Below are 8,610 nucleotides of genomic sequence, written 5' to 3'. Positions count from 1 at the left end.
GGTTCTAGAAAAAAGTCTTGCCATCTAAGTTTAGGGTGTTAGGTGAAACCCATTTTGCCTAATATTACAGCACTTATAGTAATTATGAATGCAATTGTCATTGTCACTCACTCATTAACCCATTCATGCTGGGGCTATTCCGGCTCTGAATGGTCAGAATGCTGGGGTTTTCGGACGCATAAGCCTAACGCCCCGGGATTCTTAGTCACATGGGCCGCGAGCCTGGGCTGTCTGCTTGCTCACCCAGAGTGTCGGCCTTGACCAAATATATTGTTGCCGGCGTCTGATTCAAAAACCACGAAACATGTCAACATGTGTCATACTTGGGGCCGAAACGAATGGGTTAATCGCATAGGTACAATAAAAAAATAACAATAAAGCCATCCAAAATCCGCAGAACGTCATGTATAGTCACGAGGTCCACGCCCATCAGGCCAAAACAACTCTGACGAACGTAATTTACAGAAAGTGATGACAGTCTGTAGAATCAAACCTCACTTGTTTAGAGTTCGCAGGCCACTGGTACGAATATCATCCATACTGCTGGCAAAGAAGCCACTTCACGGCCCAAATGGCAAACAAAAAATGACTTCACAACCTGTATATTATTCTGTCAAAAATTAAAAACCTCCACTTTTCCCTAGGAATTTTATATCATTTAAGAAAAGAACCACTTCAATTCTGTTTTTTTATGAACCCGAGGGGGGGGGGGGGATGTTGGCCTTTGCCTGAGTATAATATGCAGATGTCATACTGTCCCATTCTCTTGTGGGTCGCTATTTTATTACGAATTTCCAAAAGATCTGCCACACTGAGGAATATCCGATCAGCTTAGAGGTTACTATATACGGAGGACGTATGTGACTAGTATAAACAATTCAGTGTTACTTTAATTTTACAGAGGATTCCGCAAAGATAATATATTGTGTTTTTGAATTTGCATCTGAACCCATTTTGATGGGGTCTTATCAGTCTGCTCATTTTTCGCTCCTTCACACTGGTGATGACATCATGATTGATCTGCCTATAATCCGACATCGATTATTGGTGAAATAGATATATTACGTTATGTTTAAAAGTACATGATCAAATATACTACATGATTCTTACTACTAATTATTATTATACCACAATGTATTCAGTATTTAATGCAATTTATCAACTTGTCACCAGCTCTCCCTTTTTAGAGAGCGAGGAACGCCATTCATAGCGGGGCTCTATTTACTTAGTGCCACTCCACACTGGCAAGGATAACACAGCTCTCCAGATGCGAGAATCTCTCCCAGCGGCGATGGTCACAACTACCACCTCCCAGAGTGTTTTCCACCTGATTCAAATGGGTGGCACAAAAAGGGATTTAATAAAAATTAAGTATTTTTTTATTTTTTATTTTAGGAGTTTATTTATTTATATTTTTCATAAATTCACTAGGAAAGTACAATGTTATCATACAAAATGCAATTCAGAGTGAGAATACTAAATAACGAAGTAAACGAGAAGTAGTAGGGTTAAAACAGGGAGACCATAAGCACATGATGCAAAATTCCCATGATGCGATCTCATGTCCATCACCCAACGCAAATACGTTATAGAAGGTTAGAAACAGGGGTACTCTTCCCTAGATTATTTTTCTTGAAATCTGTCAATACGTGTAGGGAGGTTTCCCGTCTCTACAATGGGAACAGGCGATGTGGTGAGGGATGAGTAAGAGGACTTGAACCTCTTTTTTTGGGGGGGGGGGGGGGTTCTTTTTCTTTTTTCTCTTTTCTGTGTTTCTTTCTACTGCACAGTATTTGCTGAGATCTATTTATTTCATCGCTCTATTTCACTAGTTTTTATTTATGCCTTAGTTTCTTATGTACCTTTTTTTTGATCCTATAGTGTCTATTATTTTGTTTACTCTCCTCGAGTCTCTCTCATCTGGATCTCGCTCTCTCTCTCCGAACGGAGTCTCTCTCTCGTTCTCTCTCTGATGCGATCAACTGCTCGTCTCTTCTTCTCTCTCTCGATGGTCGTCCCTCTCGTACTCGTCCCTCTCTGACGCGTCTCTTCTCACTCTACAGCCTCCCGTCCCTTTTACCCCCTTCCCCCCTCTCCACTCCTCCTCTCCCTTCTACCCTCTTCCCCTCTCCCGCTCCCCCTCCTCTCCCTCTACCCGCACTGTCTCTCTCTCTCTCTCTCTCTCTCTTCTCTCCCTCTGACCTCTAACCCTCTCCCTCACTCCCTCTCCCTCTCTCCTTCCTCCCACTCCCTCTTCCCTCTCCTCATCTCTCCCCTCTTCTCTCTACTCTCTCTCTCTCATCGTCTCTCTTCTCTCTCTTCGAAAGCGTCCATTCCTCTTGTCCTCACTCTCTCTCTCTCTACATCGTCTCTCATTCAACCTAGTCGGTCTCTTCCTTCCTCTCTCTCTTCTCTCTCCTCTCCCTAACGCGGCGCGTGTGGGGGGGGGGGGGGGGTGGGGGGGCGCATACGATCCTCAGCTCCTACTCTCTACCGCTCCCTCTCCCTCTTCCCTCTCAACCGCTCCTCTCCCTCTTCTTTCTCCTCTCTCCTCTCCACTCTCCCTCTCCCGCTCTCTCTCTTGGTCCCTCCTCAAACTCACCTCCCTCTCCTGTGTTTCCTCCCTCCTTCATCCTTTCAATAAGCTGCCCTCCCTATATGTGTTTATGTATATTAATCCCCTATGGTTATTTTACAATCACTAATAATTTCCAAAGTCTAGTATTTCCCAGTGCTCGGACCACATCCATCAAGAATAATGCGTCATCGCTGGGTCTTCGAACGTTAAGAAGCCGATCACGGCCAAAGTAAGAGACTCAAAGTGGAAACATGTTCTTGAAGAAACCGGCAAATACCTCCCTAAAAAGGTAAATGTTTAGCATGGTATTTTTGCTTTCCATTAGACTAAACAGAACGGATGGAAATGGACTTTTTTTTTTTTACATATATTTGTATTTATGGGTTGGCTTGTATTGATTGAATATAGCCTAGAGTATGGTTACATCTATGAAGGACATGTGAACTCTAGACATATGATTTTATATTACACAGTTTTTAGATCAGTACACAATCTACCTCTCTACTGTTTGTCTACTTTGCAAGCCCCATTTTGAAGATAATTATATAAAATTGAATTGATGGTTGTGAAATATTTGCAATTATGGTCCCTATTTACTCCTTCCCATTTAATATGCTTTCCGCCATAAGATGGCGGCCACATCTTAATATTGTTTGGCCTTGGCGCAAGGTATCATAAGCTGTTGTTTTATATTATTTTCTAGACTTATGGTATGATGCACCCCCCCCCCCCCACCCCCCCCCCCCCCCCACCCACTATTAGGACTATATATGATATCATTATTTGTAACAAGCTGTATCTAGAATAAAAAACATGGCTTCTGTGCAAAAAGTGATCTGACCCAGTGAACAATATGCCACATTGTGGTAGGGTTACGTGCCTGGGCTTGGCATGTTAACAGAGAAGTGCAGACTACTTACCACTTGCAAATACAACTCACACTCCCATGTAGAGAGCTTACACGAGTTGCCACACACCAACCCACTACCCTATAGAGCATCCACACAAACCACAAGTGCACGCACAAGCCCACGCCCACGCCACACGCCCATCGCTACACTGCCACACTCTGCCCACGCCCAGCAAGAAAATAAGCCCATACGGCCCAACGCCCACAGCCCACGGGCCCACGGGGGCCCCACCGCCCACGCCCACGCCCACGCCCACGCCACGCCCGCCCACGCCCACGCATGCAGGCACAAAAACAAGCGTTAACTATCATTGATATAATAGTAAATGTAGGTCATATCAGAGCACCAGGTGCACTACAAAAATTTTGTATACATTGGGGATGACCAACTTTTGCATAAAAAAAACACCTTGTGTTTTCTGAAGGTTTTATACATTTACTCCATTAGTCATCAATCTCATGCAAGAGATAGGAAACGTAAGAGTCATATCCATAAATATTGATCATAATATCTATAGAAACGTGTATTTCAGTGATACTAGTGTGTGAATTTGGACTTTGCAATAGAAGGCCTCACCGTAATACTACTTTTAGTAGGATGGACATAGAATGTGATCGTTATAAAGAGTTGATAAAAATATGTTTATATATATACATATGTTTTTTCTACCCACAGATATTTGCTAAGGGCGGAGTCGAAGACAATGATAAGGAAGGATTAAAGAAACAATATATGGAAAGACTTGAAGAAGAAAAAAGAAAAATTGAAGAAAAAAGATCAGGAAAACTGAAGAAACAAAATAAGGAGGAGAGAGGTAAAAAAGATAACTGCAGCACACGGCAAAGCAAATGAAAAGACGCGTAGAGTGGCTGCAGAAGAAAACACAGAAGAGAGAAAGTAACACGAAGAGACTAGGAAAAAGAAATCTGTAACTGGAGAGAAGAACGTCACCACCAAAATCAAGCCAGTGATTGGAGGGAAGAAAGTACGTGGCTTCAGAAGTACGGGGCAGACGTGTCAGTCAAGAGATCTTAAGAAAACAAACCAGCCAAGAATAAGCCAAAAAAGAAATCCAGTGAAAGCGAATAAGAAGAAGGCCAATGTGAAACCAGGCCAGTCAGAAGATAATAAGAGGAAAAAGAGAAACACCAACCTTTCAAAGTCAGACCATCAACAAAATTCTACAAAAACGCTACGTCAGAAAGCTACAAAAACGCCACGTCAGAAAGGTAATTTGAAAACAGATCCACAGAGAAAACACGTGAAAACAAACCACCCAAAAAAAAGTACGCGAACACACCAAGCAAAGAATCCTGCAACGACACCAAGACCCAAAGAAGGGAAACGGCAATCCCGGGATAAAGACCATCAGGTGAAGGAAAAGACCTCCACAAATGCTCCTTTGAAGAAGACCCAGAGTACAGGAAAAAGAAAGATTACACAAGAAGCATAGACATGTCAGAGAACAACAACGGGGAACCAGAGCAACCAACGAAAAAAAGCGAAAAATTGAGAAGGTGGAGAAGAACGCAGTTAAAATCACCACAACTTAAGAAGAAACCATTGACCGTCAAAATGAACCCTCTCGCGCACCAAGCCAATACCTGTAAAAGAAATCTAATCGTAACAACAAAATTTGAAACCCAAGGGTACAAAATATGCTCCAAGCGGCTGCTTAGTGTCACATTCATTATCAATGTGCAATAGAAGTGAACGGAAATGAAGCGAACTTCTGATGAGAGAGCATTTGCCAAAGGGCATCCAGCAAATAGCAAAGGGGTTCTTAGATGGAAAATAGGTAACATGTTTCATTATTACTCCTATTTTTTCTACACATCATTTTGATTATATATAGTGTATCATTACACATACACATATCCATTATACATGCACATATTTACATATGTACATATATTCTCTTTTTTATATACTTTGTTTGACTACAAGTATACATTATGACACATATACATATTATACATATACACATGCACATGTATGTATTTTTGATGTATTTTTGTATGTAGTTTTATATGTATGTTTATATGTATTTTTATATGTGTATTTATATACATACACATAATCATTCTCATTCTCATGCACATGCATGTGCATGTGCATGTGCATGTGCATACATACATACATATGAGAAAGATGGTAGAATGCAGTAATGCATTTTGATATAGAAATACAAATTTTACCTCCCTGACCGGGACTCTATTGGATTAGCTGCCGGATCTGTCACTCTGGTGGCTCGGGTTTGGGTTTGGGTCCCGGTCAGGGAGGTCAAATTTGTATTTATACATACATATGTATATATATGTATATATATGTATATATATATATATTTATATATCTTTATATATACACTTTGTATATAGATATATATTTGTATATATATTGTTATATGTATATATATGTTTATTATATTTGTATATCAATGTTATATATGACATGTATTATATGATATATATTGAGATATAATATTAGTATATCTATGAATAATGTATGTATATATATGTATATAGATATGTATATAATATTTGGTATATGGTTATATGTATATATATAATATAATTAATGTTATATATACATATAAATATATTTAGTATATATAATATATATTAATATATATATTTATGTATATATATGTATAATATATAGTATATATTTATATTACTTATGATATATGTATATATACATGAGATTGTATATTATGTATCTATATATGTATTTAGATATATATAGCGTTGTATGTTGATAAGGGGCATATATTTATATTTGTATATGGCTTATATGTATATAGTATGTATATGCATAATGATGTAAACATATATATGTATATGATAGGAGTGTATCATATTTATATGCTTAGTTATATATATTATAGGTATATATTTATTTATAATATAAATATATATCTAATTATTATTAAACATATATATATATATTTATTCTATATATTTTTATATATATATATGGAAAATTATATTTATGATAATATTTATATATTTATATATATTATATAGATATATAGATATATATATATGTATATATAGCTATATATATATGTATTTATTTACTCCTAGTATACAGCAATTATATATATATATAGAATATATATATATATATATATATTTTTTTATATATATATATATATATATATATATAGATATATATTATATGTATCGTATATATATATATTTAGTTGATTATATATATATATATATATATATATGTATTGTACTTATGATATATATATATTATATATATATATATTATTTATATATATATTATAATATTATATTATTGATAGTTTTATACACACTATATATTGTTATATTTTTAATATATATATTATATATATATATATATATATGTATATTTATATATATTTAATATATATATTTTATCTTTTATATTATATATGACATTATTTATATAATGTATATATTATATATTGATATATATATTATATTATATAGATATATATATATATGTTATGTTATTATAAATCTTCTATATATTATATATATTATATATAATTTATTTATATATATATATATTTTTACTTATATTTGAATATATATTATATATACATATATGTTCTTATTTATATTTATATTATTTTATTTATATATATATTTATATATAATATACATAATTATGTATATATATTATATATATATATATATATATATATATATATATATATATAATATATATATACTTTTTGATATATATTATATATAGATATATACGATATATAATATTTATATATATCTTATATATTATAAATACATTTATATATGAATATATATAAATATATATATATATTATATAAATATAAATATATATATTAAATATATAAAACTATATATATGAATATAATTATTATATATCTATATATATATAAATAGTATTATATATATTGAAATATATATATATACATAATATTATATTCATATAGATATATCTATATAATATGTATATAATATATGTTATATGTCATATTATTATATATACATATATATATATAGAATATATTATATATATTATATTTTAAATAATGTATATATGTGTATATATATAAATACTACTATATATATATAGATAGACACATATATATATATATATATCTATATATATATATATATGCATATCTAGATACATATTTTTACATATATTATTATATGTATATATTATATTCTATATAAAGATATATAAAGATATATAAATATATATATATATACATATATATACATATATATACATATGTATGTATAAATACAAATTTGACCTCCCTGACCGGGACCCAAACCCAAACCCGAGCCACCAGAGTGACAGATCCGGCAGCTAATCCAATAGAGTCCCGGTCAGGGAGGTAAAATTTGTATTTCTATATCAAAAAATAGCATTTACTGCCATTATACATCTTTCTCTATCGTATGTATGTATGCACATGCACATGCACATGCACATGCATGTGCATGAGAATGAGAATGATTATGTGTATGTATATAAATACACATATAAAAATACATATAAACATACATATAAAACTACATACAAAAATACATCAAAAATACATACATGTGCATGTGTATATGTATATATGTATATGTGCATATGTATATGTGCATATGTATATGTACATATGTATATGTGCATGTATATGTATATGTGTATGTGTATATACATATATATAATCAAAATGATTAGAAAAAATAGAGTAATAATGTAAACATGTTACCTATTTTCATCTAAGAACCCCTTGCTATTTGCTGGTGCCCTTTGCAAATGCTTCTCTCAGAAGTTGCTTTTCACGTTCACTTTCTTTGCAAATGGAATGATGTGACACTACAGCCTTTTTCATATTTGGGAAGCCTTGGGTTTCAATTTGTTGTTACGATAAGTTAGATTTTCTTTTACAGGTTTGGCTGGCCATTGTTCTTTTGACGGTCAATGGTTCTTTTATGTTGTGGTGGATTTTACTGCGTTTCACACCTTCTCAATTTGCCGCCCTTTTTGTTGGTTTTGCTCGTTCCCGTTGTTGTTCTGGGTCTTTGCTTATTGTGTAATCTTTCTTTTTCCTGTACTCTGGGTCTTCTGTCAAAGGAGCAT

The sequence above is a fragment of the Penaeus japonicus genome, unplaced genomic scaffold, assembly GCF_977035675.1.
Source record: "Penaeus japonicus unplaced genomic scaffold, GWHDUDI00000001_assembly GWHDUDI00000013, whole genome shotgun sequence".
NCBI classification, from domain to species: domain Eukaryota; kingdom Metazoa; phylum Arthropoda; class Malacostraca; order Decapoda; family Penaeidae; genus Penaeus; species Penaeus japonicus.
The sequence above is the reverse complement of the archived record's forward strand: the minus strand, read 5'-3'. Positions refer to the sequence as shown.